The sequence below is a fragment of the Sus scrofa genome, chromosome X (assembly GCF_000003025.6).
Source record: "Sus scrofa isolate TJ Tabasco breed Duroc chromosome X, Sscrofa11.1, whole genome shotgun sequence".
NCBI lineage: Eukaryota > Metazoa > Chordata > Mammalia > Artiodactyla > Suidae > Sus > Sus scrofa.
This window is the reverse complement of record NC_010461.5, coordinates 37,815,256-37,841,716: the sequence shown is the minus strand read 5'-3', so window position 1 is coordinate 37,841,716 and position 26,461 is coordinate 37,815,256. Positions and strand designations below refer to the sequence as shown.

Here is a 26,461-nt window from a genome sequence, read left to right as displayed (position 1 = left end):
AATAGTGGTAAGAGACTGTGGTAGGACTGAGGCATCAAATCCCCAATGTCATCTCATAACATCACAAATAAACATAATTTTTTATCATCTGCAGCTGAATGTTTTTGCATTAAACAGAAGTAAGAGGAAAAAAATCAAGCCATGTCCTTTTTTCTTTTTTTTTTTTTTTTGTCTTTTGTCTTTTCAGGGCCACACCCACAGCACATGGAGGTTCCCAGGATAGGGGTCCAATCAGAGTTACAGCTGCTGGCCTGCGCCAGAGCCACAGCAGTGCCAGATCCGAGCCACTTCTGCGACCTACACCACAACTCATGGCAATGCCGGATCCTTAACCCACTGAGGGAGGCCAAGGATTGAACCCGAAACCTCATGATTCCTAGTTGGATTTGTTTCTGCTGTGCCACAACAGGAACTCCAAGCCATGTCCTTTATAGTACTGGTTCTAAACAGAGGATGAATAAATGCGTATATAATTTATCAACAATGACCATTGGGAAGCGAGGCCTTACCTATGGATGTCATCATTTAAAGAGACAGTTACCATTTTAAAGACAGTACTACTCACAAATCAATCAGTGTGATATACCACGTTAATGAAAGGAAGGATAAAAATCACATGATCATCTCAACAGACACAGAAAAATATTTGATTAAATTCAACACCCATTCATGATAAAAATTCTCATTGAAGTTGATATAGAGGCAGCATATCTCAATATAATAAAGGCCATTTATAAAAAACCCACAGCTAACATTATACTCAATGGTAAAACACTGAAATCCTTTCCTCTAAAGTCAGGAGTAAGACAAGGATGCCCGCTCTTGCCATTTCTATTTAACACAGTATTGGAGGTCCTAACCACAGCAATGAGATAAAAAAAAATTAAATTAAAGGCATCTAAATTGGAAGGGAAAAAGTAAAATTGTCACTATTTGAATATATCATGACACTACATATAGAAAACCCTGAAGTCACCATCAAAAAACTATTAGAACTAATAAATTAATCCAGAGAAGCTGCAGGATACAAAATTAATATACAGCAATCTGTTGCTTTTATAAACACTAATAATGAACTATGAGAAAGAGAAAACAAGAAAACAATCTTATTTAAAATTGCACCAAAAAGAATAAAATATCTAGGAATATACTTAACCAAGGAAGTGAAAGACCTATACAATGAAAACTGTAACACATTGACAAAGGAATTTAAAAATGAATCAGAGAAACATAATGTCTACACTGTTGTGTAAATATTTATGACTTAACATGAGAGCCTGGGGAACAGCAATAAATATTAGCTGGTCACTATTGTGAGCCTAAGGTGGTCTGCACGGTCCTGTGTGTAGCAGAGTGTCCTAGTTAGAGTTGGCAGAGGTGGCTGTTAAGGCAGGCTGGAAGGTATTTTGAGGTAGGTGAGAGGAGACGAACTCCTTTGCTTTAGAAATTAATAGAAATGTGGGTATTCAGAGACTGGATACCAGAGAAGTAGGAAAACATCCAAACTAAGAAGCAGCCACCAGGAATTTCTCACTGGCTGAAAGACTTATGACAACATGGATTTATGACAGTCTTAAGTTGTTTGCTATGGTGACTGGCACTCAAAAGCCTGCTACACACAACTGCTTTGGGTGAGTAATGCTTCGGGAAAATCAAGAAAAAGGTCAAAGTTGAAGGGTTAGACAGGGTAATAGCCACAGAACTCAGAATGGCTGTTAGGAGCCGAGAGCCGCCAAGAAACTAGGGCAGTGTCTTAGACTCTGTAAAAGTAAGAATTTGCCTCAAAAGGGGGCAGTTAATCTCTTGACCATGTACACAGTGATCTGTAGTTTGGTCAAGCATAAGCTATAAAGTAACGAAAGTTCAACTTTACTGTTATTGTGTCCTCACACTGTCTCTTTAATGTTAATTCAGTGGGAGTTATTTTTTTTGCCCCTAAATGAAAATGCTTGCAGGTCCACTAATTTTCTCCTCATGCTTAGGTAGAAGACAGTCCTATGCTCACTTTGAACTCCTAAACAGTCTCAATTCAGAAATTAGAATTTCCTAAGACAGGAAGCAAAACTGCTTACTTGATTTAGCCTTGTAAGTTCTCACTTTCCTAGCTGAAAGTTCAGATTGGAATCCCACAAAGAGAAGGTGTGCAAAGTTGACTTCTGGTCTGCTTTTCCACCTTACATTTCACCTTTTTTCCCTCCCAGTCCTTCCCCACCACTCCTGACAAGTAGAGTTTCCAAGTTACAACCCCTCTAGAGTACCTGTTTCAGTTATCTTTTGGTGCATAAAAAAAACACCCTGAAACTAATTTCCTTGAAACAACAATGACTTATAGCTTATAATTCTGCAATCTGGGCTGGGTTCACCTAGGTAGATCTGTTTCATGTGGAATCTGCTGAGGCTGGAACATTCAAGATGGCACCTTAGCTGAGATGGCTGCAATATCAGGGGGCTGTCCGGGGATATGTCTCACTCCACGTGACCTCTCCATGTGGCTAGCTTGGGCTTCCTCAAATCACAGTGGCCTCGGGACATTCAGAGTTCTTACCTGACTTCAGACTTCTAGAAGAAAGTTCAAACTTTCAGTCTCCTTAAAGCTAAGAGTCACTTCTGCCACAGTCTATTGGTCAAAACAAGCCAAAGGGCAGTCTAGATTCAAAGGGAGAGACAGACCTCTTGGTAAGCAGAACCCTAAGTGTGTACAAAAATGAGAGGAATTGTTGGCAGACATATTTGGAGACCGTGTACCACAATGATGGTGGTGACAGGTGGGAGTAGCAAAATATAACTTAAACAACTGTGCCCATGCTCTCTAGTCCTGGCAGATGTTTGAAAATTACTTTTTCTTTCATGACATCCTCAGAAAGTTCAATCCCTAGACAATCCTCCCCACACTTCTCATTCAGGCAACTATATCTCCATGGTGACTTATAACTACTTCCTTAGTCATTAAGAATCACAAGTAAAAGAAAAATTAATTCAAACCTGGTCTGGGACAGAATTTTTTAATGGGATATAATTCACAACTTCCTTCTTGAAAAATGCTTAAACAATTTCCTAATAAACTAAGCAGGATTAAGTCTTGGTTACCCAGTTGACTGGCAGCTGAATATAAGTCAAGAGTCTAGTGATCTTAACCCAGCCGGTCATTGTATTTTGTATCAAAAAATATTATGCAACCACTCTCTGTTCCTACAAAATATCGCTACTAAAAGAAAATCTTCGAAGTGGCCCATGAAGGTTCTCTTCCTTCACCGCATAATTGCAATAAAAATTGAAAATGCATGCTTAAACTAAGTTTAATATTAGTATGCAAAACCAAGTTGCTGCTGCAGAGGTCTCTCTGTTGGAAAAAACACTGGAAGGCTTCTTTCTGCCAAACAGCCCACATCTGTCTGGATCCTGAGAAACCTGGTCCCACATCTTACCCCGCCAAACCCTTGATAGAAAAGCCTAACCTCCTCTATCCGGGCACTGCGGTCAGCTCCAGCTTTCTCAAATGAGGGTCAGGCCCCAGATGTTATGTACCCAGATAAATGAAACTCATATCAAACTCTCTGAGTCATCTTGCAGAAGAGCTCCTTATTAGGCTGGACCTAAAGGAGGAGGCCCCTACTCTAGTACTCTCCTATTCACTGCTGAGGAGGAAAGACTTTCAAGACTCATGGGACCCATTCTTAGCATTATCATTTAAAAACTGCATTTAGGTCTTTGCACTTTCCTTTGGAACTTTATATTTGTTGTACCTTGTAGCCCCACTCAAACTTAAATTTTATCCTACCATTACTTATATAATTAAAGCTTGAGCTGTTTGTTTTTGTTTATTATTGAAGGAAAGAGTAACCCCATATGGCTTAAGTGTTGGAGAGCACCAGGCCACTCATATCTTGTTTAGGTATATAAGTTTATTTAACTTTAATCAACTTACCCAGTAAGTTATGGAGTTTATAACTAAATATTTCTAATGAAGATGCTACTTTTACCTAGTCCCAATCTGAAAAAAATTATATATTCCACTTTTCTACCAACTCTCAATATAAGCTAAGAACTGTCAAATTACTAGCTTCCTCATACCTACTTCTAACCTTGTGGGCAGGGTCCAAATTTTATATTACTGCCACTGTCTTTGAAGTTCAAAATATGGGTGATATACTCTTAGTACTTAGAATTGAGAAATAATTTATTTTCTTCCTTTCATGTCCCAGAGTTGTAGAAGGCAAATTCAAGAGTTGTGGGAGCCAAAGAAATCTCTTTAGAGTTTATAGTTTCCATCTGACGATTTTAACCACAGTCATAGATTTCTTCTAACATGCCATTATGGGTACAGGGAGCCTCTACTTATGACTTATGAATACCTAGCTCATGGATCTCTGTTTAAGAATTTTCTTCCCTCTGTGTTCTGAAGAGTCTGTAGCAATGAGAAGGAAGGGAAAGAAGAATGGAGGAAACTCCTAAAAGCATCAGAAAGGGCACCTATGGTTTCATAAAAGGAGTCTTCCATATGAAAATAGAGGTGAAGTGTTCAGAAAGGCACAGCTCCTGCCACTGGATTCTCAAAAAGAAAGAAAGAAACTAGAGATGTAGGAAAGATACAGTACTAGCTCCCAAACTGCCACATTCATGACAATCAAGGCTTCCCAATATTTGACCATTATCTTTATTTTGATCTCCTCATTATAGAAATTCAACAGTAAAAGAACCAAAGGAAGAGAAAAAAAGATACTCCATAAACTGAAAACTCATCTCTAAGTAACACTTTAGCAATAACTATTGACTATAAATTACAGCTTCTAAAGTTTCCCTCTCCCTTCATCCACTATTAAAATCATAAGATTTGAAGGGACTTTACACATTATGTAGTTTAACCTATAACTCATCCCCATTATGGCACCTCAGATCAATAGCCTCTCTTGGAATACCTTCAGAGACAGTTAGCTCACTACCTCAAAATAACCCATTCCATTGTTGACGAGAACTAACAATCACTTATTGTACCCAGCTAAGAACTTGCTTCCACATGACCCTCACCTTGGGGCAGAGCTTCTACTTCCCTACGACAGCACTTCAAGTGAGGACATTAAAAACTCCATGTTTTGGAAGTTCCCGTTGTGGCGCAGTGTAAACAAATCCAACTAGTATCCCTAAGGATGTGGGCTCGATCCCTGGCCTTGCTCAGTGGGTTGGTGATCTGGTGCTGCAGTGAGCTGTGGTATAGGCAGCAGACGCAGCTTGGATCCCACGTTGCTGTGGCTGTGGTGTAGGCCGGCAGCTGTAGCTCTGATTCAGCCCCTAGCCTGGGAACTTCCATATGCAGGTATGGCCCTAAAAAGCACACACACAAAAAAATCCATGTTTCCATATTTGTTATGTTTCAATTATCTATGGCTGTATAACTATCCCAAAATTTAGTGGCTAAAAACAACAAACATTTTATTGCTCATTGTTCTGTGAGTGAGGAATTTGGACAAGTCAACTGGATAGCTCACTGGGCCTGGAAGAGCCAAGACAGACCCACTCACATGTCTACCACCTTGGTGCTATCTACTGGGTAGGCTCCTGGGTTCTCTTCCACATGACTTCTCTCTCTCTCACTTGGCCTCTCATCTAATCCAGCCTGAGTTTCTAGGGTTTTTGCTTCCTTTTACAGCCACACTTGCAGCATATGGAAGTTCCTAGGCTAGGGGACAAATAAGAGCTTTAGCTACTGGCCTACATCACAGCCACAGCAACATAGGATCTAAGCTGCATCTGCAACCTCCACCACAGCTCAGGGCAATGCCAGATCCTTAACCCACTGAGCAAGGCCAGGGATCGAACCCACATCCTCTCAGACTCTCTGCCAGGTTCTTAACCTGCGGGGCCACAATGTGAACTCTTTGAGTTTTATTTTATGATGATTATCTTCCAAAAGGGCAAAATCAAAAGGTGCAAAATCTTTCAAATCTTACGTTGGGAAGTCACAGCATCGCTTCTGCCACATTCTCTTGGTCAAAGCAAGTCACAAGGCTAGCCAAAATTCAAATGAGGGAAAATCAACTCTACTTTTTGGGAGGAGGAAGGGCAAAGTCACACTGCAAAAGGGCAGGTGGTTGGGAGGAATTGTTACCATTTTTGGTAACAACCTAACCACCGAAGGTTACAACTTGGTTACAACTTAGAATGAAATGAAAGTCCTCAACATTCAGCACAGTATCTTCTAGAAACACTCTAGTTTACGTGCTATGTTTTATAAAGGGCTAGGGGGTTAGTTCCCATCGTGGCTCAGTGGAAACGAATCTGAGAAGCATCCTTGAGGATGCAGGTTCAATCCCTGACCTCGCTCAGTGGGTTAAGGATCTGGCCTTGCCACGAGCTATGGTGCAGGTTGCAGATGCACCTCCAATCCTGCATTGCTGTGGCTGTGGTGTAGGCTGGTAGCTACAACTCCATTTCGACCCCTAGACTAGAACTTCCATATGGCGAAGGCGCGGCTCTAAAAAGACAAAAAAGGAGGGGGGGGCCTAGGGGTAAGCAGGAAAATTACAGAAAAATTATAAATGCTCAATAAACATAGGAAAAAATGCTCAATGCCAAAAGTAATGAAAGCTGAAAGAGGCCATTTTTCATCTGCCAAAGTGGCAAACAGTTGAATAATTATAAACCATGAATGTAAAGGATCTACAGCATAAAGAGCTACAATTTCAAATATGTGAAAAGAACCTCAAAGGCTACATTTGACCCGCAGTAATTTGAAAGTATGTTGAGGCCCCAATTTGAATACCACCTGCTGAAATGCAGAATTTAATCACAAGAACTAGAAATGGAGCCCTAGAGAGACCCTAAAAAATAAATCTCAATTCATCTTTCCTATTTTCTGCTACTTCTGCATGTCGGTCTGCTTATAAGCTGGAAGGAAACATGCCAAAATGTCAAGAATGCTTGAATTGTGGGTGATTTACACTGCCTTCAAAATTTTCTGTATTTTTCTCATCCTTTGTTTCCAAATATTTTACTTTTATACTCAGTTAAAAAGAGTAAAGATTAGGCCTAGGATTGAATACAATATTTCAATTAGAGCTCCTTTCATTTTTCTTGAATAAGACAAGCACATCACATCCCCGATCAAGATCTTTGCACTTGTAGTTCCCCTGCCTGGAAGTGCTCTTCCCTTAGATAATTCATATCACTTGTTCTTTACACCCTCCAATCTTTGCACAAAAGTCACTTTTTAAATGAAGCCACCCCCTACCACCCTATTTAAAATTGCAAATAATCCTGTGCACTTAACAGCACCACCTTTCCCCATCCCTGTTTATTTCCTCCAAAGCTCTAGTCTCTTCCTAGCAGCTCATATAGCTTATTTTTGTGTGTATTGTCTCCTCGCCACCCCCGCCCCCATAGAATTAAAGCTACAAGGGAGCAAAAAGGTTGTATCTCCAGAGCCTAGAACAGTGCCTGGCACAGAGTAGGATTTTAGTAAATGTTGTTGAAGAAAGAAATGAGCTTTTAAAACTGGTATTCGGTCCAGGGCAGGGCCCAGATAGACTATGGTCACATGAGACCCACATCCTACATTTCTCTTCATTTAGCCTCCAATCACATCAGCTTTCTTAACATCCACACTAATACAGCTGCCTCTTATTAAATCTGTTTTCAGTGAAACTCCCAGGCCTTTTATACAGAAACTATTCTTATATCCTGTCCTAGTATAAATCATGACTCTGTATTTATTTTTTATTAAATTTTAAGTTCGAGCCCTCACATTCATCTTGCAAGTGTTGGCCATCCTTCTGGCCTGTCAAAATCTCTGTTGAATCTTGATTCTAATCTTAGATCAGCCATACTTTCCAGTTTTGTGTCTGCAGATTTGATTAATGTCTTAAACATCTTTATTAGGTTTTCCTGGGGCAGAGCCTAATGAACAAGTGGAAAATATTGAATAAATGGTGACTTGTACCAGATAACTTGTTAATATACACTTTCCCCTGCTTAGTCCTCTCAATGGCATTCATCGTTAAGTGGCTGTTATCTCCCATTTACAAACAACTGAGGTTGAGTTAAGCTTGTGACTTGCTCAGTACCTCACATGCAGTGATAGAAGGAGGATTCCTACTTGGATCACCAAACCCATATACTCCTGTAATATAAAGGCTGCACCACATCTTTATGGCCACCAAGAATTCTTAAGTTCCAGAAGTAGGTTGCTGGCTACAATCCTAATTGAAGTTACAAGCACTGCACTTAAAGCAATACTTCTGGGCCAATGGTTAACTTTCACTGTGCATCACAATCACTTGGGAAGCTTTTAGAAAAAGAAAAAGAAAAAAGAATGAAACATGAACACCCAGGCACCACCTCCCAAAATTTCTGATTTAACTGGTCTATAGTAAGGTAACCCATTTTATAAAATTTCCGCAAGTGATTCTTTTATTTTTTATTTATTTTTATTTTTATTTATTTTGCTTTCCCTTCATTGGTCTCCAGCTCTTTTTTTTTTTTTTTTTTTTTTTTTGGTCTTTTTTTGTCTTTTGAGGGCTGCACTGCGGCACATGGAAATTTCCAGGCTAGGGGTCTAATTGGAGCTGTAGCTGCCAGCCTACGCCACAGCCACAGCAACACAGGATCCAAGCCGCATCTGCGACCCACACCACAGCTCACGGCAACACCAGATCCTTAACCCACTGAGCAAGGCCAGGGATTCGAACCCGCAACCTCATAGTTATTAGTCAAGTTCGTTAACCACTGAGCCATGATGGGAACTCCCAGGTCTCTTTCAGACCTTTGTTTTAAACTGTCGGCAACTTGCCCAGTGCTCTGAGGCTTCCTATAAGGAATGCTTCAAGTCAAAATGCATTTGTTGCCTTTCCTATTACTAAGGATTCACTACCAACATCTTTGGGCATCCCCACGTAAACCAATAGCATTTGCTTTTTCTTGTTTACTCTTTTTCTAACAGAATTCCAGAATAAAAATAGATCTCTCTCTCTCTCCCTCTCTCTCTCTCTCTCTCTCTCTCTCTCTCTCTCTCTATATATATATATATATATATATATACACACACACACATAGCATATAGTGATCCTACCACCAGGAGGTGAAGGATCTGGTGTCCTTGTAGTGTCCCTTAACCTGGCATGGGAAGGCCAGAAGGCATGGGCACCTGAGGTGTGCAGTGTCAAGTCAGGGCCAGGAGGTGGGTGGGTCTTTAACAGCCCCCCTCCCAAGTGATTCTAATGTGCAGCTAAGGTTGAGATCCACTGAATATAGAAGCAGAGTAGAGGAAATGCAAAACTGCCCACATCCAATTTTTTATAAATAGAGAGAAACACTACATTTGCAGAACCTCCCAGATGCTCTAAAAAAACCCAAGTATATATTACATATGCATTTTTTTTTGCTTTTTGGGGCCATACCTGTAGCACACAGAAGTTCTCAGGCTAGGGGTGGAATCAGAGCTGCAGCTGCCAGCCTGCACCACAGCCACAGCAACGCCACATCTGAGCCGCATCTGCAGCCTACGATGCAGCTTGTGGCAATGCCAGATCCTTAACCCCCTAAGCAAGGTCAGGGATGGAACCTGCATCCTCATAGATACTAGTTGGGTTCTTAACCCATTGAGCTACCATGGGATCTCCTACATATGCATTTATAAACAAAACAAAACAAAAAACCCTCTATTTTCTCACTTGTCCTGACTCCACCTGGATTCCCACCATCACCTCGCTGGAGTAGTCTATACTCCTCTCATTCCCCTCCCCACAAAACACACACACACACACATAGTGGCACCTTATTGATTATGCTGGGGGGTAAGTCCTGAGCCAATACCTTTGATGTATTTTAAGTTCTTCTTTGGGGGGAACCCCAATACCATTTGGTTTTCTTTCAAAATTAAATAAAACATATTATGTTTTTCTATCTAAACTGCAAGAGAACCAAACATTTACACCAATGGGTGTTAAATGAACAGCTCTATTTCTTCACTATTTTTGTACTTTTGTTTTGCTTTTCTGCACAAATCCGTTTTATTCATCATATGCTTAAATCTACTTCTTTCTAAAATACCATTTGAATTTGAATATACTTATGTATTTTACAATCACTCTTACTTTTGTTTGTTTTATCTTTCAACTTTGTTTCCCTAGGCCACACTGCCTCTCAGTCCATCTTACACTGTAACTTCCAGAGTCAAAAATCTAAAACAGCAATGTAGAGCTAAAACTTAAATTTTTGCAAACATTGAACTAACCCAGCTATGAGATAATAACACGAAGAACAATTACCAATTCCACATTAGTGTGAACGTGTTTCTCAGAGGTTATTTTGTTCTGTTCCTCCCCTCTCTCGTGAAAGCATCAAATTCCCAACCAGATGACTTTAAAATGGTCAGTCTAAAACTATAATAAACATGTTCTGGGGTGAGCAAATAAAGGCCTTCAGAGAATGCAAAGAAACTACAGTGAACATCAATCAAAATCCTCTAAATAGTAGCCTATCTTTAATACATCTTCCCTGTTGAGGATATCAAACTCTAATACTCTGTAATGTTGAGACTTCAGCCATGCATTTTCTATGTCATGGGGATTGTAGAATGTAGACTGAGTCTCATTCTATTCATCTGATGTACAAAGAAAATTAGCTCAAGTACTGTCTGATGGAGACAAGGAGATAAATTACTCAATGTCTTTTTCTTAGACCTTCCTGCCTCTCCTTTGGAGGTTAGGCATACTCCTTGACAGATTTTTTTGTTCAAAAATGCATTTTCTTAGGAATTCTCCCTTTTGAAACCTCTTCCTCCTCATCTCAGACCCTCTAACAGACAAACACACATCAAACTCCTGTTCTCAAGTTGGTCCTTTGCCGAAGTCTGCCTTGCTCAGCTTAAGAAACCTTTCATTCAATGCTTTTGTTCAAGTAGCTATCATTGATCAGCCACCAAGTGCAGAGTACTGGGCTACATGCAGAACACAGGTAATAAAAAGAGTCCCCTGACTCTTCACATAACTGTTTTAAGGATGAGAAATAATATGTTATGTCCATTTGATAGATGAGGAAATGGAGGTATAGAGTGGTTACCTCACTTGCTCAAGGTCATACATAGCTAATAAGTGGTAGAGCAAAGGCAGAAGCTCAGGTCAGTCTGACTCCCTCGCATAAACTCCTTTCCCTGGGACTATAGAGGGGCAAACACATGTAGCTAATTTTCCTGTAAATGTTAGTAGGGTTCTGAGCTCAAAAGTTAAGATTTCCATGTCATTGAAAAGCTTAACAAGTCTTTGGGAAGTAGGTTTTCATAGGCTTCGAGGTAGAAAAATGTTGTATTTGAGTTATTTTATGAAGCCTAACTTAGCAGTGGCCTGCAGAATTAACTAGAGAGGAAAAAAATGAGTCTTAACAGATACTAGTTTTCAGGCACTTGATAAAGAAGTAAAGACATCACCTTTGGGGTTTGTTAGGTCTAGGTTTCAATCCTAGGTCATCTTGGGCATGTCTAGGTGATCTTGGGCATGTCACTTAACCTACCTGAGCCTCCGTTTCCTCATCCCCATCCTATAAAAGGGAGAATGTGGTACCAACCTCACAGAGCTGTTGAGAGGATCACATGAGGAGACGTAAATAAGACTCCTAACACAATGCCTAGCATACCTAAGAGCTTGCCTATTGCCAGAGTGTTGGCCTCTGTTGAACAAATATAGTAAGAGGGAGAAAGATACGGAAGGAAGCAGACCAACTGTGATGGAGAAACTCAGCATATTCAATAAATGATTGATGAGAAGGTTGAGGAAGAGGAATGGAGCAGAGAGGACTTGGTTTGGGGTCTTGGTGAGCCCCACCTCAATAGAACACTCTAGTAACCAGTAGCATAATGCTGATCAGAACCCAGCTGGCATCTGTATAGCACTTTTGACTTTACAGGAGCCCTTTCAAATCCCTTCTCTTGTTTTACTGTAATGTGACCCATAGTGATTTATCAGGCTCTTGGGGAAGAGCCTGATAAATAGTTGCATATCAATAAGTGACGTGATCTTTAATATTCTTTTCATCAGTCACTGCTTTTGGTCAAGGAATAAACATTGTGGTAAAGAGTCATAGTCGGTCTTCTTGGTACCTTCAAGCCCCCAACCCATCCCGTGATTGGCAGCCCAATATGAGTCCACATATAATCCAAGTGATACTCCCATAACTATGCAGGTACGTTATAAGGCTGTTCACTGCTGTATGGTTTGTACTTGCAGAGAAAGGAGAACTAACCTAGGTAACCATTAGGAAGGGACAGATTAAATAAATTATGGTATATTCATACCAGGAATACTGTATCATTGTTAAAAAGAATAAGTGATGGGCTGATATAGAATAATCTTCATGGCTCATTATTAAGAGAAAAACAAGGTATGGAATGGTATGATCCTATTAGCATTTTTTCAAAGAAGATATAAATGCACCTATATGTGCATCAAAAAATTTAGAAAGATTCTAAAAATGACCAGTGTGTCTATTTCTGAAGGGTGGGAGGGGGGTTAGAGGAAAAAAAGACTACATAGCAGCTTTCATTCTATAAAGACTTATTCTGCTTGACATATTTACTGTATGAATGTATTACTTTTATGCTGGAAAAAAGAAAAGTAGTTAAAAAAAAAACCTCTATAGTTCCTATAGGCTGAAAACACTCCATCAAATCCAACAGTTTAAATTAAAGAGAAAGATGTGCCTCTTGCCCAAGTCAATCACTATGTTTGTATTCTCTATGCTCTCAGGTGACTGTTTTCCTCCAGAGGAGCTTTACTTAATTTCAAATTAGAGATAAGTGAGTTATATTCATAGGGCTATTGTATTGATACAGAGTGCTGGAATTGAATGCCTATTGGCCAAGGCAACCTCACTGATAGATATCCTAGGAAGATCTCTTTTAAGATGTCTGAATAGTAGTATCCACAACACAACAACAACATTAAAATCATATCTAATCTAGAGTAATAACTCTCAAAAGCTAATCTTTGGGTGTGTCCAATAGGGTCCTAGATTCCTAGATGTTTTGCATGCATTAACTCATCTCATTTAGTCCTCATGACACCCTTGCAAGGCAGGTATTACTAATGTCATTTTCTCTTTTTCTTCTCCTTTTTTTTTTTTTTTTTTTGTTGGCTACAGCTATGGCATGTGGAAATTGCAGGGCCAGGGATCGAATCCATGTCACAGGAGCAACCCGAGTTGCTGCAGTGACAACACTGGATCCCTAACTCCCACTAATGCTATTTTCGAAATGAAGCCAACTATGACCTTCCTAGCTAGATAAGTCCTTCAAATAGTTTTTCTGAATGTTTTAACTTGCAAGTTATTAAAACCATATTTAGAAAGTATGCTTCATTCTCATCATAGTGTTGAGGGCTTCCCTAAGGCCCCCAAGCCCTCTGAGATACCAACTTGTCCAGGAGCTCCTCCCTCCAAAAATCCACTTCTAGGGGGCTGGAAATCAAATGCAGCATCTGAGTAGGTTACTGAACCCACCATTGCCCTTAGCCTCAGTTTCTTCATCTCTAAAACAGGTATAGAAAATACTCCAGAGTTAATTCAGAAATTGTTAAAAGGACTAAATAAGGTAATTATGTGAAAGCTCCAAATACTATGGTGCTGGAACAAAGGGGATATCTAGCTTTTCATCACAGGTTATAAGAGTTATTGTCAACAAAAATAAACTCTGCCATGCATTCACTTCAGAGAATCAAAGATTTTTAGTGCTAGTAAGATGCTGGAAACCATACATCCCTGTTTTTAAAGATGAGACCCCTTAGGTGAAAAGAGCCAGGTAGCATCATCACACAGCAGTCAGCCCTCAAGCTTCAGTCTTCCAAGTCCAAATCTCACATTCTTCACCTCCTTGACTGTCTCCTTTGCGCCCTCGTCACGGCCCTCTAAATCCTTTCCATGCTCCATGCTGTCTTAGCAAGCAGATCCCCTGAAAGTCAGAGCTACTTCTTTGGCCCTAGCTTCTTCATCAATGAGATGAGTAGTGAGCAATGAAGACCTTCCTGGCCCTATTTTTGTATGTCCATAGCTAGTCAGTAGGAGAGCTGGGGCTAAAATCCGTGGCTTCAAAGCTCTATCCTCCATCCCCAATCATCATTCCCAGAGCAGAGCTAGCTTGACTCATAACCAGAATAGGCAAGGAACAATTCACATGACGACTGAAATTGCCCCTGAGGAAGTCTCTCATACCAATAGCACCAAAACAGTCTGAAATCCCACCAACAGGAATTCATCTTTATGGGTTACAGGTTGCATCTCAAAATTCTTTGTTATGTGCAAATGTCCCTAAAAGGGATAGCATAATGGCCAGGACAAGCCATTAACTCTTAAGCCCAGAAAATCGGGAAATGGATACTTGCTTGGAAATTAAACCTGAGCTTACATGCAGTCTCTGCCACTTTCCAGATATGCAAATTTGGAAACCACTCCAAACCTCAGTTTTCACACTTGTAAAATGAGTATGATCACATTCATTTCAACAGGGTGGGGCTAGGAAGGTTGAGTGAGTCAGAGGTGTATTGTGTCTGGCTAATTAGCACTTAGTAAATGATGGTGCTGTTACTATTATTATTGATCTTGTCTTTCAATTTGCTTACTAAAAGTACAACAGAGTGCATGAAATACCCTGAGAGAAGAGGTTTGGTAGGGCTGAAGAGGATCAAGAACACTGGAATGGGAGTTCTTTTGTGGCTCAGTGGGTTAAGGATCTGGCATTGTCACTGCACTGGGTACCTGCTGTTGGGTGAGTTCGATCCCTTGCCCAGGAACTTCCACATGCCATGGTGCAGCCAAAAAAGAAAAAAAAGAACTCCAGAATATACCAAAACACTAGACACAAAAACAAGCCCAAGAATCTATTAAAGGATAATTTGCAAAGAAGGTATAAACATGACTCGCTGACAGATACAAAATAAACACATGTCAAAGATTTTATTTAACTCATTAATTAATGAGGGTCCCAGTAAGCATTATGACTGGTTCCAAGGAGAATTGAAAGCACCACACATATTTAGGCAGATAAGGAATGCTGAAATGAAATTACAAATATATGCAAAATGAGTAAAAAATCAATTGCATTCCACTAGACACAACTAATTTGCATTTCTATGGAAAAAGTAATTTGTATTATTATCAGTTTTCAACAACTTACAGAGTTGTAAAAAAAGCTCAAAGACAATGAATGGTGGAGATAATCATGAAAGGTATACCAGACAAGACACTTATTAATTTTTTTTCTATTTCAAAGACTTGCAGAATTTTTCTTGATAAGTCCTACAAAGTGATCTGGGCCCACAGCTGCACCTTGAGGTCAGGGCCCTGGGAAAGGAGGGCAGAGGAGGATTTTGGAGAGAGACAATGAAAGAGAACAGGTTTTCCCTACCTCTGAAACATAAAGACAGCCTGTAATCTAAGACCATCCCTGCTGGAGGTCTGTTCACTTTGCCCTTAATAAAAGACAAGCTGGGTGTGACAAAGACTGTTAATTATCTCTTGATATCCATTCTCCTCTTCTTTCTTAGTAACAGAATCCTCCATTTTTAGCTGGGCACAGGGCCATCCAGAATAAAGACAACACTTCTCAGCCTCACTGATGTGACCATATGACTAAGTCTTCCAGCCAAGGGAATTTTAGCCTAACAGTCCTGAGAAACTTCCAGGATTGGTCCCTATAGGGAAAGGACACACCCCTCTTTGACCCTTCCACTTTTCTGCCAGCTGAAAGGTAGATGTAATATCTGCAGCTTGAGCTGCCATCTTGGTGAAGACCACCTGTTGAGCATAGCTGAGTGTCAAGCTAGCAGGAGCACATGACTGTGATAACTTCAGAAAACTGCCCCTGTCTTAAGAGAGAAATGGACCTTGATCTTTTCCCTCTGTTCCTTGGGGGTTCTTGTCACAGGCAGCTAAAGCTAACCTTGACTGATGAGGGGAGGAAATCCTGAAGAAAGTTTGGGCTTTTTGTTTTCCTGAGGAATTTCAATTGCAACTTGCAGTGGTTCCTCTGAAAAATACCTTTCTATTTGTAGCTAAACTTCAACTCAATCTCACCCTCCATTACTACTTTCTGCTACTCACACGTACACAATTTCCTAGAGATAATCTTTGCCTGTGACCATAAGGAGCCTTTGAAAACTTCACTTAAGATTTACAGTAGCAATTAACAAAAACTATGGTGGGGGAAGTCCAAGGTGGTTCAAAGTGTTTGCCCCACACCTACATGTAAATGCCAGTGCTCTACCTCCCAACTCAGGAAGCTTGGGTAGGTTGCAAGCAGGAAGGTAGCTCAGTGAAAGCAGGGCTGTGGAGAGGTGATGAAAAGGAAGTCCTACATGCTGGGAGGGAAAATTTCAGTCCATTCCTGATTATCTGCATTTTTATAGCCTGAATAATTCCAAACCACATCCAAAAGAAAACCCAGTGGCGTCTGGCTTTGGGGCGCATTCATTCTTGCAGCAGCTGCAGATTTACCTTGGTGATTCTGTTTTTCTGGAGCTAATATTAGAGTTTGTTGGCATTCCCCAAGCACATGCTAACTAATTGCAGGCAAAGCAAGCTGAAGAAGCCATAGTGGGATTAAAATTTTGTTGCAGATAATCAACAAAGTGAATAATCCACCCACTGATAATCAAATTGAACAAACTATGTAATTTTCAGACTCTGCTAGTCCTTCATATTTCTATTTCCTGTGAGATAGTAGAATACCAGCCCCCAGATTCTTTTATACTTTCCTTTTACAGCACTCAACATTCCATCCACTTCTTTAAATGTGTTCTGAAAACTCTGCAGTCTCACTTTCATCAATGTGAAAATTATGGCATTATCTTTCAAGCTCCATTAAAAATCCATATTTTGAAGAATTGTTTGAAGATCTTTCTCAAGGAGAAAGATAATATTTTACACAAAGAAGCCTAACCCTTCTGCAGACATGGCAACCCTGGGAATCACATTTCCACTTGACTGATGCTGGAAGATTCAGATTGTGGACTTCCATAGAGATATGATTAAAACATTGAAAAATAACACTGTATATTGTTTCATTCTTTTACCTCTCATAATTCAAAATATTACTTTCTGTTCTCTTTTCTGCTTTTTTTGGAACCGAAAGAAAATCTGTCATTTGTGTCTGCTATACTCCGAAACCCTTTTATTTTTACTTTTAAAACCCCCACGGAGGGATGAATAGGCAAAGCACAAAGGATTTTTAAGGTGGTGAAAAAAAATTTTTTTGAAAAATATTCTTATGATATTAAAATAGTGACTCCATGTCATTATACGTTTATCAAAACCCACACAATGGACAACACCAAGAAAAAACCCTAGTGTAAACTATGGACACTGGATGATGATGTGTCAATATAGGTTCTTTGACTGTAATAAATGTACCACTCTGCTGGGGGATTGTTGGCAATGGGGGAAGTTAACTATGTGCGGGGCTTGGGGTTTATGGGAAATCTCTGTACCTTCCCCTCAACTTTGCTATAAACAGAAAACTGCTCTAAAAATAAAGCATTTAAAAAAACCATGTCCAGGACAGGGGCAGTGGGGGGGATGGCACCCCATCCCATATTGCCATCGTAAGAGGGCATCTAGGGATGTGATTTTTTGGTCAAACTTTGTGTCTAATCTCTTCATAGCCAATGAGAAGGCTAGGAACTGAGGCCCCAAAAGGCTGAACACCTTTCCAACTGTGGCTGAGCTTGTCCATAGCTCACCATCACTGTAGGGTGCAAATACCAGTATCTCTACAAAGCACTGGACTCAGTCCCATGCTAAAACCAACAAAAATATCCACATTATTGAAGACAGTAATCTTCACCTCTTAACCTGACCATCCACAGTTTTTGCCAATTGTTTTCTTTCACTTTCCTTACAAGGTTTATTTCTTCATTTATTTATATCTTCTTCCCTAGACTTTATCCTTTGGGTGAGAAAGTACAGTCATAGTTTAGGGTTGCTGAAGTTACCGTTATCTCCCTCTGTATTCATATAACAGGAAGCCTCAAATCAGTGGTCCTCAGAGAGTAAGCTCCAGACCTGCAGCATCAGCATCACCTTCCTGGAAATGCAAATTCTCCAGCCCCACCCCTGACCTAGAGAATTGGAGGCTGGAATGGGGTGGGGGTGGTGTTAGAGCCAAGCACTCTAGGTGATTCTGAAGCACACTCGTGTGCAAACACTGCCCTAAAGCAGTGATTATTACTGGGATCACCTGGGGACATTTCCCATGCCATGTACCCAGAGTATGGGATTTAGTAGGTCTGTCATGGAGCCAGAATGTATAGTTATAAAAAGCTCCCGGGTGATTCTTAGACATAGTGCTAAATGAGGAGTACTGCATAGTGGATCATTATAGCTTTAAGACTGCATTTGGCCAAATACCTTATTTCTACAATATTTTATTTCAAAGAAATGGATTGGGGGGAGCTGGTGGTGGGTGGGCAGGACAAAAGAAAGAGACTGGCTTTGTTTCCAGTTATAATAGCCAATACATTTTAGAAGCCTAATTTGAAACCCCAGAACCAAGAGGTAACTCCATAAATAACCAAAGATCAAGGTTAAGACCCAAACCCTCTCATCTTCTCCTCTTGACATACAGTCGTCCCTTAATTCATTTCCATCTTTAAATGTTCTTATTTTGGGTAACAGGAAAGCTGAGAAAAGAAATTGACATTTATGTGCCAGGTGCTTTATACTGAGCAGTTCATTTAGTCATCACAACAACCTCCTCAAGGAGCTAGTCCCTCTCCCAAAAGAAGAAATTGAGGCTCAGAATATTAAGAAGCATGCCTAGCTTCCAATAACTACTAATTGGCCAAGAGGAAAGGTGAACCTAAATCCATGTGGCACCCTCTCTTCCTCTCCACACTATTCACTTGTGTTTTGTGACAGTTGAAGTCATTTCCAAACAGCAATGTGTTTTCCATGCAAAAATCTGCCCTGGTTTACAGTAAACTTTGTTTCAAAACAACAAGGGTTGGAAAAATTTTAAAACTCAGACAAAAAAAGGGAGAAATCAAAGACATCTGATCTTGATTCCCCTGGAAGAGAGATTTAAAACTGAGAACACTTACATATGAGTTTTTGAGGTTCTGAAGGATAATTTTACTTCATAAAATGGAAAGCAGAATCAGTGATTCTCTATCTTCACCAGGAAATGAAAAAAAAAAAAGTACTGGCCTGGTGTTGCCCTGTTTCTGTTTTAGGTTCCAAATAAGCATATTTGGTATATGCCCTGTGAAGAAGTCCTGTTTGAACCACCTCATGGGGGTCGGGTTCCAAACACTTTTAAGAAAGAATTATTTTTTAATCTCTATTTCAGATAGTACCTAGAACAATGCCCAAGACAAGGTTGGTGCTTTCACTATATGCACATTGAATAAGCACAGTTGAATTTATGAGCAGTTGTTAAACAGAAGAAAGGATCATCCAGGATGTCCTTTGAGAAGCTGAGACGTGAGCAAATTAATGAATGAATAGATAGATATTCCTCCATCTGAGGTGGCTGAAATAGGGTTTCCACAATGGTTGGGGCTGAGAAGCTCACCTACTGCTCTAAATCAAGGCTGACACTACAAACACACACCCATCTCACTTCACCCTTTCACAGTAAGCTAATCACTTCCCTTCTGGAAGTTTACAAAGTAACCAAATAAAGACTAAAGCACTCAGACATTAGGGTGGATGCTATCCACTGCAAAGATACTGATTACTACTTTCAACAAAGAACTCATTCTTTCCATTCTCACAAATCAACATGCTTGATCTGCATCCATTGAAAAAAAAAAACCTAAAGTTCACAATGGATCGAAAGAAGCACCCCCCCCCCCAATTCCTGAATACTCTGCAGGTCCAGCAGGAGTTGCTTTCTTATGCAGATGATGTGCTGGTCTTTTCAAAGGGGTTTCATAAGTGCCTCCATTTACCTCCCCTTCCCATACCCACACCATAATAAGCTATCCCGGAAGTTCTAGGCAGAAGGAAATTGTCAACCTGCAGAATGCATATGCTAATTTCAATTGCATGTCCTTGGTAGGTCATTTGCCAACTGAAGCAGAGAATTACTAGCAGATGACCTTGCTTTTGGAGCTGGGGAATTTTACCCAGAAGAAAAACAGAGAGTAAACGTAAAGCATATGTGTGGCAGACACATATAAAGATCCTGTGAAAGACAAAAATGCAAATTCTTTGGCAACTTGCGGGTAGGGGCTGATCCTGGGCTTTGACCCAACAGGGACAAAGACCAGCACCCTCTAAAGGGCATAACTTCAGCCATATTTGAGTGCTGTATATGATCTTTCTGACTATGAGGTTGTGGACCACGTGAATGGTCATCACCTGGAAAGACAGTTATAAATACAGCTTCATTCTCAGACTTCCTGACTCAGAATGCTTAAGGGTAGATGTTGGGAGTGAGCATTTCTGCAAGCACACAGATGATTCTTTCCATGAAACACCAAGTCTGAGAATGACTGCTGGCAAAAACTGAAGAACTTCCATTCTAGCTGACCAGCAGAGCCCCATTGCCATGGCAACGTGCTGACAGCTATTTAGAAGCAATGTGCTCTAATGTCACCACTGGCTGGGAAGCACACCACTGCTCAGAGGTGGTAGAAGAATCACAGTTGAAATAATTAAGGAGTGGTCCAGTAGCTATGTGGGGAGGCTCAATCAGCACCATAAAGTGGTTTGCTGAGTACAGAAAACACAAAACTAAGCACTTTTAAGAGATCAGAACAATATAGAAGACAGGATTTTTGTCATTGAAGAATTTAAATCAGATGGTTAGTTTGAATCTATTTTTAAAAAAACAAATAGAAATTCATAATATTCTCTACTAATATCCTGAGATCTGTAAGAAAGTAAAAGTAGGAAAAGAAGGCTACAATTAAAACCACTTTCAAAAAGCTAAGTTGTCAAGTTTTTCCCTCCTATGCTTGTAAGCTGTGCCAGAGTCCAGACTATTTTTAAAGACTCTGGAAACCCACTTAAAGTGGTTTTCAGAGGATGTGGCCACAAATGGTGCCCATACTACATCAGATCCTGACTAATATACGTGTGGATCTGGGCAACTGTAAGGGGAAAATTTTCATCATGAAAGAGCAAATAAAACTGGTGTGTGCGAGGTAACAGTTAAAACTGTTACCACATTAGTCCCAGATGTTTTTCCAAAGGGACTGAGTTTTATTTGAAAGCTGAGACAGACTAAGGTCTCTACTCCCTCTCACCATGCCTTTAATATAGAAAATTTATGCCAATTAAATAACACACAAGGATTAATTACTATTTCAAGGTTATCAGTAAAATGCAAACTCTCTTTTTCAATACTTTGGTGCTTCAATTGTTTTCAGTTAGTTCAGGTATTTTCAGGAAAAAAATGCAATGAGTAGATGGAAATAAAGAATGAAGGTGTCTTCCTTAGGTGTTGCCCCCAAATCAGAAAAGAGATGAGAAAATTTGTGTCACAAACCAACAGCTTTTAAAACAAGAATGAGCCCTTGGGTTCTTAAATCTCCCAGAGCTGGTTAGCTTAGGTAGACAAAAGAAGGAAGGGGAACAATAATTAAACGGGAGGAGACTCAGAAATCATAGCCTCATACAGTGTTCCCTTTTAGCCTGTGTTCAAGGCTTTCCGGGACAAACACACACAGCTCCCTTTCCAAACTTCCCTCTGCTACTCCTCTAACACCAGATAAACTGGCCTCCTCTGTGTCCACAAAGTTCACACTCTATATCACCACCTCACCTCTTTCTGCACACCTGACATCCCTCTTTCCTCATGCCATCTTTTGAGAGTGGCCCAAATCCCCCTCTTCTTTCCTCCAGTTTCCAGGCTCTCTATGCTTCTTCTGCTCTGACCCCTGCCCAGCCCAGGCAGTGACTGTCACTACCTGTTCTGAGCTGAATGTGCCCTCCCAAATGCATATGTTGAAGTCCTAAATCCCCCAGTATCTCAGAGTGTGACCTTATTTGGAGACAGGGTAGTTGCGGATGTAATCAGTTAGGATGATATCATTAGGGTGGGTTCTAATCCAATGTGTCTGGTGTCTCTATAAAGAGAATACCATGCAAAGAAAAGGAGACTTGCATAGAGAGAAAAGGATGTGAAGACCCAGGAAGAAAAGATGGCCATCTTCCAAGCCAAGGAGGGAGGCCAGGAACAGATGCTTCCCTCACAGCCCTCAGAAGGAACCACCGCTTCTGACATTTTGATCTTAGACTTCTGACTTCCGGAACCATGAGACAATACATGACTGTTGTTTAAGCCATCCAGTTTGCAGCTCTTTGTTATGACAGCCCCAGCAAACTAATACGTGAATTCTCACTTGGTATTTAGCAAGTGAGAATGTGGAGCCAGGGCCACATTTTGATGTTTGTGTCCCTAGACACTTTTACCTTTGTGGGCCCCTTTCTCCATGCAAAATATTAAAATGCAATGAGTAGAGTATATTTTATGACTTCATTGTTATAAAGATGAGTATAGAAATATTAGATATTCAGACACATTCCTCAAGCTGAAAATTCATTTTCATGGACCCTAAAGGTATCATGGGCCCCAGGAGCTGTGCCTGTTGTGCCTAAGGGATAAGTCACCCCACTTGCAGCCTTCTGAGCAGTCACTTTGGTGACAACACCTTGTGCTACCAAGCAGACCATAAGAGACTATGCATGACCTGTAGCAGCTGTTCAAGAAAAACCTGCCAATTAATTGATCTGGTCTAACCTACTGTTTCTAGCAAGATCTATGGCATCTAAAAGTCCCAGCTCACTTCACTGTGGTGTCTTCTTCCTTTTTACATCTCCAGGGAAGATAACTCCATTTCGAAGTTTATCAGAGCTGACATCTGGAATCAGTCCCATAGGTGACCCAAATGCCCTTCAAAACCATCTAAGAACATTCCCAATTATAAATGTCCCCAACTCCATATAACCTATCATCTCACTGTGTGACCTTGGTCAATGATACAAACTACTCTGGGCCTCAGTTTCCACATATGTAAAATAGGAAGGGCTCTTCCAATAAACTAGTTGAGCAAGAATTAAAACCCAGCTCCAAATCTGGTGCCCTTAAATTCAGATATGTTCCAAGACAGAGAATCTCAAAGATAAGATAAGGAAGCCCACATAATCTTATGCCTACCAGCTCTTCTAAAACGTGAGATGGTCATCCTAGTTACAGGTTTCCTAAGCTTTACTCCCACTCCCTTTGACTTTCCTAGATTCACAGGGAAATTACGATTGACCTTTTCCTTCCCCTCAGAACCTGAAATTGGGGCCCACAGGCACCTAATGAATCAATGATTCTTCCCATGGAGCTCAGAGGAGTAAGTTGTGCAGATGGCACTGTCACCCTAGCAAATGATCCTACTATCCCTATTCCTGATCCTCAAGCACATGTTGCACTAAAGTTTATCACTATTTAACCTTCCAGAAGGATTTCTTAAGCACCTTTTTTCATGCCAACATTGTAATAGACACAGTGCAAACTGAATCTCAACAGAAGTTTTCCGCTTCATCGTTGGTGGGGGCGGGGGTGGGGAACAAGAAAATAAAACTAATCATTTTCATCGATAGAAAAGGATTAATAGAATAGGATGTCTCCATTCTATAAAATGCTAAAGATAACAAGATAAATCTATATGTACTGATATGAGATCCTGAACACTCCAATAAGTGGTGGCGCCCATGTAACCTGGTCCATACCGTGAAGGTGACAGCAGCCAGGGTACAGGTCCCTCAGGGGTCAGAAGTTATCGTGCCAAGGGTGGCATGTAGGGTGCTGAGTTCCATTCGGACCCAGGTAGTGACTCAGGCCTCGGTTCTCAGGCCTCTGGCAAAGGGGGCACCAGGCTTCCCTCCATCCAACAGGGCCTTCCTTCGTGTCCTAGAGGTCTCATTTTCCTTGCCGCCTGCAGATATGCCACCCAGAAACCAGTGCAGCCCAGCCAAGACGGTGACCCACCTCCTTCCATGCTGCTTAAGGACTACCAGATGATGTCATGAAGACTCTTATCTTTGGAAATGGCCGACCAGAAGGAGAAACTAAAAATCAAGAAAGCATAGTTGATGAACAAGGTCCTGAAAAACCCTGAAGATGCCAGCTCTCTGGAGGCTTGAATTGTTGCCCTGACTGTCAAGATACACAATTATGAAGAACATATGCAAAAACATCAAAAGGACAAAGCCCACATGCACTATCTGCTGATGAGCATTGACCAGAGGAAAAAGATTCTCAAAACTCTCTGCAAGACAAACTCTGTTGTCTTTAAGAAAATATTCAGGGAGCTGGGTATTGAGTACACCCTTCCCCCATGGTGCTACCAAAAGCCCACCACCACTGGGTGACCAAGAAGGTTCTGTGCATTCAGGTTTTCCAAGAGGCTCAAAAGCTGAAGAAGCAAAAATGGAGCCTTAAAAGCCACAGCTGCCACAGTCCAGAAATAAGGCCAGAAGAACGCAGAGAGCTCTTCCAAAGCTGGACCAGAGGCAATCAGAGAAAACCAATAAATGTTGTGAAGGTTGGAGTTCCCGTCGCGGCACAGTGGTTAATGAATCCGACTAGGAACCATGAGGTTGCGGGTTCGGTCCCTGCCCTTGCTCAGTGGGTTAACAATCCGGCGTTGCCGTGAGCTGTGGTGTAGGTTGCAGAAGCGGCTCGGATCCCCCGTTGCTGTGGCTCTGGCATAGGCCGGTGGCTACAGCTCCGATTGGACCCCTAGCCTGGGAACCTCCATATGCCGCAGGAGCAGCCCAAGAAATAGCAAAAAGACAAAAAAAAAAAAAAAATGTTGTGAAGGTTCAAAAAAATATTTAGACAGATATATTCCAGTGTGCAAACCATGAAACAAGGATTCAAGGGCAAGCAGTTTATTTGGGAGGTAATACTGGAAAATACCAGCAAGGAAGTGAAGATACGAGACAAAGAAGCAAAGAAAGCCAATAAAAAAAATATGTTACCAAGCAGGTTAACACTGTGGACAACTGGAGCTTAACTCCTCTGGGGCCTTCTGAGGAACCATAGAACACACCCTACAGTTATCCCAACTGAAAGCTGAGGAAGTGAGGGGGGGGATTTTATATACAAATGGTCATGAGTTATTGGTAGAGGGCTGCTCCTGGAGTATGTTAAGTCATCTGCACTGCCAGCTTGTCTCGCATGCAGACAAAACATGCTCCAGTGGTTGCAGAAAATCCTCAACCAGAGATCCACACTTGCCAACAGAAGTCCAACCAGTATGTTGATAAGCACCATAGGAACTTGCTATAGCAGACCTGCATTTGCTTGTTTGCAGGCACAAGAAGAAAGGATGAAGGATGCCTATTAAATGGTTGACAGAAGTTACTGACCTACTGGTCCTTCAAAATAGTTCATAGCTGCCTTCCTCCACGTTATCTTCTACTGAAGACACCTGAAGGACACTTCAAGGTCCTTTGGGCTGGAAAGACAAAACCCACTCTTGTCTCCTTGAAGACAACCATACCTGATATTCATCTCTGTATTCAGGAGTATATTGCATAATGTTGGGTATTTATCCTGATAGTTGCTTGGGAACCGTAATGGATTATGTGACTGATGAAACAGACCCCTCTAAGAATCTATATGCAACACAGTTGACACATTTATTTTTTAATCGATAATCATTTGTGTCAATCAAAAAACATTTTAGATACCGTGGTTCTCTACTCCATTCTATTCCAAACTTCCACCTCCACTTGTCTACCATTTCCTATGCTGAGCCTCAATAAATTAGCCACACTACACCCTGACCCTGTGAGTAGTGCTCAATCAACCACTCACATGACAAGGGGTGTCTGGCTGTTTAAAATCCTTCTTCCCTCTACCTATGGTTCCAGGGCAGTCAGTAACATTTCCTGGGCCTGAAGCATTGTAAGGGGTTCCTGATCACACTCCAGCCAACTTGGAAAGTAGAGACCAGCACATATGTGGCAGGTTAGCTTGACTTTTGTCTAACAAGTCCAAAGGAAAATGCTGTGAATGAAGTATAATTCTCTAGGCATTTTTTAAGAAGTCTAGTCAAACAAACAAACAAACAAAAGATGAAAATATGAGGTCTTTAACTAGAAAGAGGTCTTGGCAGTCCAAACAGGTTTGGGGTATCCTAGCTTTTAGTATTGTTTTTTTCACTCATTCATTCATTCATTCAAACATTCATTGAGGATTGTGATGTGCCAGGCACTATGCTGGACACTTTGTCATCTCATGGTGAACATAAAGGTATGGGCCAGACTAGCGGGTGACTTAGAGGGGGCAATTTCTAGAAGAAATTCTCTTTCAATCTTATCTATTTTATAATATAAAAACCTGGCTAACCTTTCTTTAATTTAGCCTGCTTCTGTATTTGTCAGGCAGTGTACAGTTCTTATTTATGGTTATATCCTAAAACCCAAAGACCAGAGGGCAGCGGGCTGCAGGGCCTGCCCCTGTACCCAGAGCCAGCAC

At 40.9% G+C, this 26,461-nt stretch overlaps 1 pseudogene; it reads left to right on the top strand.

Moving 5' to 3' along the window:
- Nucleotides 1-24,507, top strand: part of LOC100517987 — an 84,239-nt pseudogene extending 59,732 nt beyond the window's left edge.